The sequence below is a fragment of the Haliotis rubra genome, unplaced genomic scaffold, assembly GCF_003918875.1.
Source record: "Haliotis rubra isolate DU_JTF1 unplaced genomic scaffold, ASM391887v1 Scf327, whole genome shotgun sequence".
NCBI classification, from domain to species: domain Eukaryota; kingdom Metazoa; phylum Mollusca; class Gastropoda; order Lepetellida; family Haliotidae; genus Haliotis; species Haliotis rubra.
This window is the reverse complement of record NW_025766999.1, coordinates 308,956-323,506: the sequence shown is the minus strand read 5'-3', so window position 1 is coordinate 323,506 and position 14,551 is coordinate 308,956. Positions and strand designations below refer to the sequence as shown.

Sequence of the window (14,551 nt, the reverse complement as noted above, 5' to 3'; positions counted from 1 at the left end):
AAGTGACAGTATTGTGTGGCATTCATTTGCTCTGTTTCTCTTTCCCGGAATGCACGTGCAACAACGTATTGCACGTCTCAAGGACGAACCCACTGACGTCACGGAACGTGGCACGTGCATGCATGTTGGATACATGTCACTAATCTCTGAGTTTAAATCCTTATGTGTCTACACAGGTTTGATAAATTTAGATTTTAAATTTGTGTATGCAGTTTCTTTATGTGCCTAGTATATATGTGAATGTATTATGTCATATATTTTATTCATAATACCTTCAAATATAAAATAAACTCATTTCAACTACAGCTACCTCAACACCACATGGACATAGAAAAAATAAATATAATATCAGTCAGTCAGTCGATTCTCTTTATTCATCAAAAACACATCATGTCTATGTTTCAATGTTACAATTATACATTGTCACAAATCACAAAATCCTGTAAGCTGATTTCTCCTTATTCAGAGAGGAATGCACACTAAAAAACACACAAACCACTTGCACACTACTGACTGACTGAGTTTGGTTTTACGCCGCTTTTAGCAATATTCCAGCAATATCACGGCGGGGGACACCAGAAATGGGCTTCACACATTGTACCCATGTGGGGATTCGAACCCGGGTCTTCGACGTGACCATTAGGCTACCCCACCGCCCCACTTGCACACTAACATGTATGTACATTTATTATTTAATATTATTATGCTAAGACAGGTTTAAGGGTATTCAAAACGACAGACAGACAGAGAGAGAGAGAGAGTCATCACAGGCCCTATGGATTTGAAATTTTGTCGGAGTAGTAGTTTGTTCAAATAAATATTATGGAGCGGTTGGCATTTTTTTAATATGAAGGACATTAATTTCTTTTTAATCTTAGTGTCAGAAACAACAAATGTAGTTGTTTTTTCCTAAACAGGGTGAATACAGGAAATAATTGAATGTAGTTTTAGACATTCCATCCTATCCCTGAATATCATGAATCATATTCTCAATGACCAGGGTGGAAGACCTTTAGGTGGTTGGAATGCATCTTGCTGGATGGTGTCGCAAGTTCTTCTTTTTTGCCTCTGGCGCGTCAGACACCACTGGCGATGTCCATTCTGGGGTTAGGACTACAGCCACCTTCTGTGTTCTTTACTCTGTCCAGTTAATAGTAGCTAGATTCTTCAGGCGCTGTTGGAGTTTCTGGGGAAAAAATGAAATTCTTGCATTGCGAAAGTTATGTCCAACATTTATTCTTGAGAGCGGCACTTGGTCTAATTAGATAATGGCACATTACGGTGATGGGTAATGACATGAGATAAGGAAAGTTATTCTATTACAGGTATATAGCGATGTGATAATATGTAGCACATCATGTCAGTTAAGACTCAGGAAGTTTATAAACCGGTACAAATGATATTATATAATCCAGTTTCAGGAACTTACAGATCGGATTCTTTTGTTTCTTATAGCATCTTCCCTGTGTTTTTCTTCCTTTCCTGTAATCTGCCGACTTCGATCGTACCTCTTGCTCCTCCAGATTATCCAAAAGGCTTCTATTAAGAAAAGCAAATGAGTTCATTTTGATTCATCCAATAATAGATTATTACAATCCTACAAACATTCATCATTATCATATTCACCATGCATCAAACCAAGTAATAAGTAACAGGGCTCGATTTAGTGCTTTGTTCCTTGCACTGGTGCAACCCAATATTATAAAGTGCAACTTAGTTATGAGTCTAGCTTGCACAAGGTGCAAGTCAATTTTTGAGAAATCAATCAACAATAAATCTAACATTATAAGCATTAGTATGTCAGCTCATTATTCTTCTAAACTTTGAATAGCTATGGCACTGAAACATTGCTTTTCATGGACACGTCTTGGTTATGACAGCTCTTGTAAACAGGGATCAGCTGGGTTTCTGTGTGGCTATGGCTTCACGGAAATATGTCTATGTGCACCGAAACCTCTGACATTTTAACACAATACGTTGCAAGTGGAATTTGGTTGGGGCAACTAGGTCTTTATCTTAGGTTGCACCTGGTGCAAGTAGGTTAACATATCTTATATCGAGCCCTGAGTAATTGTGGTATATGTATTACTGAGACGGTATGAGAAGTCTTCTATTAACATGGTCGACAATGTGCTACATAATGGTATGGTATGCTATGTCAATTCTACGAGATAACTGACAGAATGAAATAATTATATGCTAGATTTACCCAATTGTGAACAAGCAACGAGTTGATGACAATTTTAATTTTAGTTTGCATTTATGTGTCAATGACATCTCTAATGTTATAAAACCCAACATATATATTGATTTATGATGTCGAGCAATAATAAAACTTGAAGAAAGGTATTTTACCTTAAGTAAGACAATTTAATGGATTTTCAAAGGACTCCACGGACTTTTCCATGATTCTTCTCACAACAGCCAAAAACAAAAAGAGACACACATTTGGATCATGAACATATGTCGATTGGTAATATTTTCCACCTAATTATCATGAATTACTTGTTTTGGCCTACCTTTAGAATACAGCACCACAAACTTTGAAATTACGTCATAATACCCATTTACGTAATTTAGTGTGACTTTGTTCCAAAGCACGTTCTCGAAACAATGCCCTATGACGCCAGCATGGCAACACGATTGTCAAGGTCATCGAGTGCGTATAAGCTCCGTTCAGTGATGTTTCATCTCTACTGGCTATCTCATTGCATAAGCCCAACGATGTTGAGAGTTTCCAGCAATAGTTTACAGGCGGATGCGCAATTATTTGCAAGCACCAGTTTACCATGTTTTGTTTTTTCACAAATACGCTGATAATAATGTACATTACGGGGTGCTGAGGTGTTATACTTTGTGTTTTTTGTGTTTTTATTGCATTTTATATTTTTTCAATTTAGTAAGAATGCATTTTACCTGTCACATTATGCCAAAATCTATTATTCGCAGTTTTGGTCAATTTAATCATTATATTAGGGTTTAGGGTTAGGTGGGATTTCAGGGTTAGGGTTAGTTAGGGTTTAGGGTTAGGTTTAGGGTTAGGGTTTAGGGTTAGGGTTTAGGGTTAGAAATGGCTTTGGTTGGGGCGGGGATTCTATTTTTTTTTTTTTAAATCCATGGCGAACGTGCACACAAGCACCATACATTTACTATTGTGAATGAAATTAATAATACACTCAGCAAAAGTAAATGTAATGGCGTTTGGTGAAAACCAAACATGGATCGAGGCGTCGTCGTTCAAGGCATGATCAGTACTCAGTCAGTTGGCAGGAGAGGAGGCAGCAAGAACCGTGGAGGAAGCAAGCTGAAGTGGAATGGATCCAGGCATGTTATTAATAGGATACTGTCGGGTAACCTCACAAGTAGAGCATCAAACAAATCCCTTCACCCCAAGATACCTTTACTCTCCAGATATGTTCATTGAGATAGGATTCAAAGAGAGACTTGACAGTGCCGTACTTATTCATGGAGCGCCAGCATGAAGCCATGCTCCTTCAATTGTATTTGTATGCGCACCTGTAATGGGGTCTTTGAAATTCTCGAATGGTTGACAGTGAGATGTGTGTATCCGGATCAGAATCGAGAGAACTGTATGATTTCCAACAGTCAGAAATGATAGTAGAACCGGGTAAAATCCATTGCTTGATTAATGGAATCAAAGTGTCAGCATCACGGCGTTCTACTGGTACCATAAAAATCTTATGTCGGGCCAATCTCTCAACACCTCCGAACACCCACTGGCCCTACACATAATGACCTTTATGATACTTTCGTTTGCCAAACTTTGATTCATCAATCTCAACAATAATACCTGGCCCACCTATCTTTTTCCATTCTCCCATAAACCGACTTATCACACACCTCACGACAAAAGTTGTACCAGTCAGTAGTCGTTGCTGAAGAAAAACCGTACTCAGTCTGACAATCAAGCTGAGAGCGGTTCCGACACCAGTGAAAAATCAATTTCAAACATTCAGCCATATTGATGCGAGCATCAGAGAACCAGCTTTTAGTTCGGATTGATTTGTAACACTGATGTCTAACTCCATCAATCGTTCTCGACAAGCCCAACGAATGCCGTCACTACTCCGATGAATCCCAGTTGCCTCTGCAATATACATTGACCTCTTGCATACATCACAGGTGACATGGTTACAGAGTAACCCACGGTTCATGCACCAAGCCAAAGTAGCACGAATCGTCACAAATACATGAAAGAGCAACCAATCATAAGTTATGACCCTGGAAGCCCTCCCCAAATCTCTCCCATATGAACTTACCCAAGGAGCATCAGTACAACTTGGAAATGAAGGAAAACTGCCATCCGCCTTCCCAGTGTCTACCACATCCTTATTCCTGGCCCTCTTATCCTTACTCCCATGACCCAAGTTCTCCTTCCTTGCTCCCCTGCGCCACACTTTCTTTTCCATCACAAAATCCTCAAACGAATCCTCCAAAGATCCTGCCATCGTGAATTACGATGTTTGCCCTTTCAATGTCAAGAGCGAAATGACGCTTAGATTTCCCAGGCCCGCGAACTTGCGCAAGGAAAAAAAGAATGACGTCATGTGTTTCCAAGGTTACCCGTCATTTCCGAACAACTTCGACATTGTCCGTGGTACGAAGTCACGCGACACTGTAGACTTCGTGGGTTTCCGGTGATTTCCGTGACGTCACAGGAATGACTCGATAAATTTGCACATTGTGCAACAGTGTGGACGTAGCTCAGTCAGTTAGCTGTCAGGCTAACAATCCGAAGGTCGCGGGTTCGCGTCCGACGGGTTCTCACAAACTGGTTGCCTGTCTTAATGACATGTGACCTACGGCAGAGATCGTCCTCACGAGAAGTTGTGGTGCTGTATTCTAAAGGTGCTCCCTTGTTTTATCTATATTTGTTGCCTTGCTTCATATAACCATATCAGACTCAACGTACAGGAACACAAAGGCATACTTGTATCAACAATACTGTTGGTTTTTTTACAGATTTCAAACCAAAATGCAATGTCCACATTAATAACCGTGAGCAAAATCGAAATGCGAGCGCATCGTTACTGTAAGATAAAGGTTGCTACCGAAAACGTTTAATTCGATGCAAACTGACTGCTATGATAAGAAAATAACGAATTTCATCTGAAACCTACCTGACAAGGACGGGGTACTGCTAATTCCTGTGGGTGCAGGCTAAAACGGAACCACAGCAAAACGGCACCAGGCGAAAACGGCACCATTTGGACATAACGGAACCTCCACTTGGCGAAAACGGCTACAAATCTTATGGTGAAAACGGCACCAAATAAAATTATAATTATTGGGAACATCTTATTTGCATTATTTGTCATTAGATAATCTGAAAACAGAATTTTGGAAGCCGTCTACTCTGCCGACAGTGATTGGAAAGTTTGTGTTACCTGATAATCGGATTCCAGTATTATAAGGGTAATGCTATTTTTGAGGGCATTATCATTTGCAGAAGCCCGAGGTCTTCCATTAACTGTTGATAAAGACCGAGGGCTTCTGCAAATGATTATGCCCTCAAAAATAGCATTACCGTTATTATTGCTAAAATACATGGAATTTGTGTTGAAAAAAAAAAGGAAACAATGAAGGAATTTGACTGTACGTTTACCCAAATCAACTTCTGACGGGCTTGACTGCCCGAATGCAATTACGTCATCGAACAATTCAAGTGACGTCACAACAGAAAGTGACGATATTCGACCTTGGCCTTTGACAAGACCATAGCCTGCAACATGTCAAGCTATGACAGTGTTCGGTTTTGGTCCATCAACAGTCTTAATAGTGCAATTGTTAAGGTTAGCACCAACAAGAAAGCCAATATTACCGCTATTTAAAGCGGGAATTCGGGTTGCTTTGACTTGTTTGACCCAGAATATCTCCCAGTCGAAAGCCACAAATGTCGAACTATGACGTCACTTGACAACAGAACTGATAGTGGCCCGTCGTTAAGGTTGAGCGGTCCAATATCATTTGCAGCGGACCGCAAATTTCTGATAACAGGAGGTCCGTTTCATGATAATTCCATGTATTTTAGCTATAAGTTTAGATAATGAATGAGTCTGACTGATAATCGGCTTGTAGAATGTTTCGATAGTCAAAACATCTACTGTGCCGAGAGTGATTGGAAAAGCCTGTAAATTTAGCGTGAAAACATCACAACCTTTGATGTTTTAAGTACATTTACTCAACTCAGACTTATACAGGAAGGAAGGCTGAAGGCATACATCCGAAAATCCTCAACAGCTAGGCAGGAGGAGGTTTTCGAATTGTGGAGTTAATTCAAGGATGGAGACCTGTCTCTGTCGCAGCTACTGTCAAGATGTGCGATGATCCATGGACCAATCGTTCAAGCATCCGGCCAAATATGGACGTGTGAACATGTGTTATGTTGACGGTTTGTTATCGTCTTTATTATAATCTTGTTATTTTAATGTAATGGTTGATTGAGTGAGTTATGATTTTACGCCGCTTTTAGCAATATTCCAGCTATATTGCGTGTTATAATCTTGCTGAAATAAAAACCATAAGTCAACGTCATACTGTGTTTTTTATATGTTGATTCTAATGTTATAATTAAACGAACTACAACATAAAAGTCAACATCATACTGTGTTTTGTATATGGTGCCGTTTTAGCTCAGAAATCGGTAGCCGTTTTCGCCAATACGGTGCCGTTTTCGCCGCACGATTTTGGTGCCGTTCTGCTGTGGTTCCGTTTTAGCTATAACCCATTCCTGTCCTGGGTTTCCGTTGAGATCGCTCAAGTTCCCGGATCCTTGGTTCCAAATCTTCGATTGTCAAGTATGTTCCCGTGTGTCAAGAAAACTGTAGCACGTATACAGACTGCTATTTCTACTACCTTACTCTCAAAGACTTTACTTCAAAACAACAACAACGAAGTTATTTCTATTGTAAACATGCGAGTAGTCTGCTTACCCTTCACAAGTTTAGAAAAACATTGATAACTGCAATATGTGTTTATGTAAATTGTTTGCTTTTACAATGTCCGTCACATCTCGCGGGGCCTCATTCAAATCAAGCGCTTCCTGTTTCGAGACAACAATTTTAGTACGTGGTCTGACTGCCAGGTGGGCAGCACCTGCTCCCTCGACCGTGACGGACACAGGGACTGGGCAGCTGTCCACCGTGGCAGAATTTCTTCAACCTAAACAATGAAACAATAAGAACGGTGGATGTATTTCCCGTAATAAAGTACTCCAGCAATGTAAGCTTTTTTTCAGATTTTCCGATGCGTTGATCGTATATGACCGATCCAATTTGATCCTATTTCTGTGTTTTTTACCTCGATATTTAATCATATCATCATGTTTGATGACCTGTTATTTTAAAACCACACAGTGTATATCCCTAAGATTTTGTAGGCAATTAACACTGCATGCAATACAGCGATTACTACTCCCTTGCTGTAACTGTGTTTGGTGATATAAACCTACACCCGTTTATTTGTCATCATTCACTTGATGGTCAGTTAGTGAATTTATAACAGGTATAAATTAGTGGTAACATCACTCAGATTACCCGACAAAGATTCCCATTTAGCATTTCTCATGTCTGCACTAAATATTCAACATTTCATATTAACGTCTTATGTACTTCATGTTATGTAATATATGCATGGAGGTGCAGCAAAAGGAATTATCAGCTGAGTTAAAAAAAAAAAACACAGATGAAAGAATTAACCGATAACACGCTAATTGATTTATTACTTTTATCTTGCACGACGTATTTGTCAAAAGGGCCCCGTCAAAAGGTAGTGTTTATGTTTGAATAGTTACTAACGTATACTGAAGAGGTTTATTACCGTGAAGTAGACATTTGTGATGTTTATAACAACAATAAGGGCGGCACGCAGGGATTTTCAGGTTGACCGCATTTGGAGAACAATAGACATAATCTGTGATGATAAGCATGGAGGTAACACTTAATTCTCAAGTTGAAAATAAAATAAATTGTACAACGATATACGTAGAAAATACCAGATTTTAGAGAATATTTTACTTCAACAACAATAAAATTCATTAAAGTGACATCTTAGCACAAATTTTGTTAATCATCATCATGATAAAACAATTTCATAATACATGTACATAGTAAGCATCCAGTCTACACTGCAGTTTCATTAAGTATGAAACTGCGTCTGCGAACGCAATGACACTTATTCTGCCTGCAGATTTGTGTGTTCGTATCCCGACCCGCCTCGCAAGATTTCCCGAAACAACAAGTAAGGCTATCCGAGGCTCGCAGTTGGATGCGAGGGAGGAAGCTTTGTACATCGCAATCTGTCTATCTATTTCTTTCTCCCTCGTTGGGGTTGTGGCCGCAGCGGATGTTTTGCTAAAATATTTTTTCAATCGCCTCCCCACTATGAACAAGTACGACAATTTTACGTTGGATAGTTAGCCTTTCGACAGACAGACCCCATGCTCACTAAAAAGTGAATATTTCCTAAACTGTTTGACCGATTTTCGTTAATTTTTTCATTTAGCTCCACCAGTAGTGTACACAATGGATTTTGGAAAATTAAGGCCTTGGGAAGGACCTGGTCCCGCCAGGCTAGTAATCCAGCGAGCTTGAGGTGCCGGGATCGAGCCCACCTGTGACCGGGTGTAAAAACCTTGGAGTCAACTTTGTGTGCAGACTCTTTCAGTGTTGTCACAACCCCTAGTTGTTGACAGCCCACGAATCCGTTGGTATATGACAAGGTGGTGGCCACATGAACACGCACAAACACCTAGTTGTGGAAACAACAATGTGCAGTTACTTGGACAAAGTACTGTGACTATGTATCCCAGTCCACCCAGCTGTGAATGGGTAACGCGAAAGGATGGGAAAGCCACATTAACTCGGTGCGCCTAGTGGCTGCAAGAGTTGTATGATCCCCAGGGAGTTGAGATTGATAAGACGAAGTGCCATTGAGACTGACATCCTATGATCGAGGGAAAAACAATGCGCCTGTGAGCAGCCTAGCTGGAACTCGGTGCTATATAAATAGATCATAATAATAATAGTATATATCTCGCCTAATTTCCAATAATTGTTTAAAAGATCTCGGTTTCTATGTCAGAATTTAACGCTCTATCGACAAAACCATAAAATGACTGATTTTGACATTTAAACAACGTCATGAATAGATCAACAACAATTAGACGGTTTGACTGTATCGTAATGTGAACAACACGTGCAACTGTTTGACATCAATGTAACATTAGGATAAAACTTTTCTTTGTTTATGATTATGTGGCTTATTCTCTTCATAACTCTACAATGAAAGATGCAAAAAGATAGCTCTTTTTGTATGAAACTATCGGAATAATGGTGTAAGGCTTGTCCAAATTAAAACATGCCATGGTTTATTCGTTTTTTTACAATTTTCGTAGAAATATATTCACATCGATCTTTTTTAAGCACCCCCTTACATATTCTAAGTTACTGACTTACCTAATGATAAATCTTGAATTGTAACAAATAACTATTGTTTGAACTGTATTCCCTTTCAATATTGTTTAAGGGGTTTGCTGAATCAATCGTCAAAACACACCCCAATATGCAGTTGAATCACACTACCCACGATTGTCTCAAAAAGCACTATTAGCTCAATGCGGCTAACTGCGTGTATAAAACGCCAACACTTTTTAATGATTTTGCCAGTATCTGTTAGAATGGGATATAATTTTAAAGGAGAATCTCGATAACCAAAAACCGTGGCCGATAATCAATGAGTATAAATGGTCGTTGCTGATGATCATTTTCCAGTGAACGCTTAGTTTCTTAGTTTGGGGTTTGGTATTCCATGATTCTTGGTATATTCGTTCGTCATCCAAGCTCCCAACCCACTGCGGAGAATCATGTAGACAATGCTCATAACAAGTGTATTTCCGACTTGAAGCACCAAGGATACTTGGATGATATACTCCAGCAGAATAATTATAAATAATTACTCCAGCAGATTGGCCCATGAGCCATCGCCTTCTGGGCATAGGAACGCTCCTTTGCCCTAAACCAACAGACTCCCATCCTCCGCCAACACCGGGGTGCAATCCACGGCAAACAGGTTGCCCAATTCGGTCAATTGGGCCATTGGAGACCCACCAGAGAAAGTTTCTGATATTGGAAAAAGAGCTCCAGCTTTAAAATCTACTGCTACAGCTTCAAAATCAACTTCTACAGCATCAACATCATCAGAAAGAAACTGAAAAGCTTCAGCTCAAAATAATGTTGAAATTCCTAAAAAGTAAAATGAAACTGAACGAGTGTCAAAGTCACTCAAAGATCCTATACAACTCTTCAATAATATGGGTTGCTTAAGGATATGGATACGGCAGTATCCGCCCACGTAAGCACTAATGGCCACACCAGTGGTCACTCGCCCAAAAAGAAAGGGAAAACTCCATCCTCGGTTACGCCTCCTTCAATAAATGACAAATAACACACTAATACAGTGGAACTGCAGAGGACTTAGGGACATTTAAATGAAATACAATTATTAGTACAAGATTTTCAACCATTGGTTTTCTGTCCCCAAGAAACATTACTTTCACATACAGATAAATTAGACTTACGTCAGTACAATTCTCACCATTCCTTTTCTCCTCCGGGTATTATACATATTTGCTTCATCTTACTACTTATCTTCAGTCTGTTGCAGTCCGGCACAATGCATTTACTGCATGCCCTTTATATATCCCTCCATCTTCAAACCCCAAGAAATCTACACTTCAATCTCTATATGGCCAGCTCCCTCAGACTCACATACTCATGGGGGATTTGAATTGATATAGTCCTTTATGGGGAAGTAATGGTATTAATACCAAGGGAAAAATATTAGAGGGTTTCATTTCTGAAAGTCTATGTGTTTGTAATGATGGTATAATGGTGACTAAAACTAGTTCTAAATTCATAATACATACATATATTATATAAAACCCTGTCAACGAAGGACAGTAAAATTACTAGATTATCACAAAATGAGTTAAAACTAGCTAACATGTATTTCTATAAGTAGAAAACTATTTTTGGACAATAAAAATTTGGTTTGAGAGGTCTTTTACCTGTTTTTATGTCACAGTTTTTATCAGACAAAATATTTCACGTCAGAGTGGGGTCTACCTGTGTGACCATTACAGTCAGGATCAGGGTGTTCCACTAGACAGTATTTTGTCTGTCACTATATTGAGTATTATTATAAATGGCCTATCAATGGATTCCTTTTCGAGGATGATGTTAATATTTCTTGTAGTGGCAAAAACATGCGAACCAGTTACAAATCTGTCTCAACAAAATTCATAAATGGCGCCTTGAGAACGGGTCGAAATTTTGTAAATACAAAACAAATTGCATACACTTCTGCAGAAAATACAAAGCGCATAAAAACCCTGAATTATCTTTAAATGGCACTTCCATCAAAGTTCCTTGGTGTCATCTTTGACTCGCACATATAGTCCGTTTGACTTCATTTGAGACCTGGCTGTTCTACCAGCAAGTGGTCCTCCCTCGTAAGAATCAGCGAAAAGTGACAACAATTTAGTGATCGTTTGTTAAACAACCTTTTTATTCGGGTGACCAAAATTATGAGACAAATCATCGAGTTGGTCTGTCGATTTCATGTGACTATGCAATGTTTGATTTTGTTGCATTTATTAGATTTTGTGTTAGTGAGCATTTCATCGGTCTCAAATTAAGTCAAACGGACTATAACCTTTCTGTCACATATTAAATACCTAAAACACACAACCAAGGTCTACCACTAAGGTCTAGGGTTTTGTCTTTGAACTTTCAGAGCCTCTCCTATTGTCAGTCTTTACATCCAGGTCCATGAGCCATCGTTAAAATATCGCCCTATCAGGTTATCTTTACAATGTATACTCAGCAGCCAAAAAAGAGAAGTCAATATGAATTCAAAATTAAATAGGCACTGTAATCAAATCATTACAGAAATGGACATAATAAGTGGATCAAAAACATTTTTTGTGTACAATATCTTGACATAGCATTGAATAACTCAGCACAATTTCAAGACATTACGTGAACGTTTGCAGTCCATTCAGACCACGGGCGGCACTAACTACAGCACAGCGTCTATGCATGGAGTGCACCAATCGATTGTTGAAGGCCATTGGCACATGGAACCACACTCTGGGAAAGGCCTGGCGCAATAAATCGGCTGTGTTCGGCCTTGGTATGACATTATTCAGTCTCTTCTGAATTTCATCCCAAAGATGTTCAATTGAGTTTAAATGAGGACTAAGGGCTGGCCACTGCATAATGTTGACACCGTTGTGCTGTAGGAAGTCCTGTGTAGCTCTGGCAGTATGGGCCCGGGCGTTATCATGCTGGAAAATGTTGTTCCGGTGACGTGCGAAATGTGGTATGACGTGGGGTCTGAGAGCTTGGTCGATGTAGTGCACAGCTGTGATGCCACCTCCTCTCCCTGGACCAAGGAACACCACAGAACCCACTTTCTGGTTCAGGTCTATTCCATCCTATACCATGATGCTTGCACCTCCCCATGAGTCTCTTTCCATAACACATTGGTCTGAGTAACGCTGGCCACGTCGTCGCCATATTCTTGTTCTGTCATCTGCAGTTGATACGCAGTACCGACTCTCATCTGTGAACAGAACAGTTCTCCATTGCCTGTATCGCCAGTTTTTGTGTTGTAGGGCAAACTGTAGACGTTCACGCCGATGACGAGGGGTGAGGATAGGTCCACGGTAAGGTCAACTGCAATGGAGGTTCCCGCCGTCGGCGTACTGTATCAGTACTGATTGTGGCGTGCTGTTTCGGATGCCTGCATGAAGGGATTCTGTACATGCTGTCGCACAACATGGCGGTCTTGTTGTCTTGTGGTGACCCTTGGTCTGCCAGTACGGGGGCGATCATTTGTGGTGCTGGTGGCCCGGAAACGTTGCTGCAGCCTGTAGATGGTCCGAACGTTGACCTGGAAGTGGGTGGCAACGGCTTATGCAATGTGGCCAGCTTCAAGTCTTCCTTGCGCCTGGTTCCTCTGAGCTGTCGTGAGTCGCGGCACGCTGCTGACGTTGTAATGTGAATGTTTCAACCGGGTTTGGGGGTGCGTTTTATAGGGCTGGTCCTTGTGAAAAGCATGTGCTGCATGAGTTGCATGAAAAACATGGAAAAACATCGTACCATCTCCGAGATCAGGTTGTGTTTTTGAGAAAAAAAATTGGGTTCAATTCTGAGTTTGGGAAGGAATGTCTTTGCTAAGATAAAGTTGGAGATGTCAAAAATATACAATCAAAACATTAAATGAGTTTACAGTTATACGTTTATGCGAAGGAAACTTCCAAACTGACGTTTCTTTTGCTGCTTAGTATATTACAAAACTATACCATAATGAGTTTAACCCTGCTTACAGTTAGTTCTGTTTTGATCCTCTTTCTGAGGATCGGTATGATACAAAATCTTCTCTTGTCCCACCTCTTGGGATAACTATCAAACCATTAATTTCTGCTGCTGCCATTGAGCTGGAGACTATATCTCCTTACCGTCTTCTTTCTTTCTCCCCCTTGGCAATTAGTAAAACCCCAGGTCGACCTTACATTGACCACATTAAAACAGTCAGAAACAAATGACTTACAGCATAGACATGAATTTAATCAATTAAGTAATAATTATGATACATACAGATCTTTATTTACAGATGGGTTCAAGGATGGTGGCGCAGTTGTTTGTGCTACTGTCATTGGATCCAGAACAATATCTTCCAGATTACCAGAAAACAGCTTTATGTTCACAGCAGGGGCTAACGCCATATTGACAGCTCTTAAATACACTACAAACAAAAAATATGGGAACACACAAATCTTTGATAGTCATAATATGAACTTAAAGGTGGTGAGGTCATTTAAGGTAAATGCAATTATTTTGTATGCCTAATGGGCACTTCAAACGACATGTTAGAACATGCGGTGAAGCAACTGATTTAACATTCGTTGAGTTTGAGTGAAATGAAACATTGTCAAAACAGCGAAAAACAAGGGTGCTGAAACACACAAGCACCATGTTTGATTCATACGCCCAAATACAACAGCCTCGTGCATGTGGAAGTGCATGTGACTATCAAATGTTAGGGTGTTTCCATATTTTTTGCTAGTAGTATATATACTGAAAGGCAAAAGAAACGTCGTAATATTAGAAATGACATTTGAGTATCAATGGAGTATTTGAACCTATTTTTTTAAATATACACCAGAAGTCAAGTTTGAGGAAACATGAATCGTGGTCGTATAGCCTGCATTGCCCAATAAAGTATTGTTTGAGATTGACGTTAGAAATGTTTTGGTTTTTTGGAGAGGGAAAAGTTCCCACAAACACAACATTGAAATCGAGATGCACGTGCATCATAAATGCATTCAGGCATAAATTCCCGGCTTGAATGGCAATCGTTCACTTGTTTTCTGAACACAGCAGCTATGACTAGGTTAACGAGAGATCAACCACAACAAGCTATTGGACGTCTGCACGCTGGTCATGCTCGAGTCATTGCTAATGAC

General features: G+C 39.9%; 1 protein-coding gene and 1 long non-coding RNA gene across 3 annotated transcripts in view; one reads left to right on the top strand and one right to left on the bottom strand.

Annotated features, from left to right (window-relative positions):
• Positions 1–14,551, top strand: part of LOC124283991 (retinal guanylyl cyclase 2-like) — a 388,141-nt gene that overhangs the window by 329,110 nt on the left and 44,480 nt on the right. The window lies entirely within an intron of this gene.
• LOC124283992 lies at positions 661–5,168 on the bottom strand. Of its 2 annotated transcripts, none has more exons than XR_006900446.1 (3): positions 5,142–5,168; positions 1,430–1,539; positions 661–1,186 (listed from the first exon to the last, which is right to left on the bottom strand). It is a non-coding gene; the product is annotated as an uncharacterized LOC124283992 (long non-coding RNA). The 2 variants fall into 2 exon arrangements; XR_006900447.1 differs by lacking the exon at positions 5,142–5,168 and adding an exon at positions 2,356–2,457.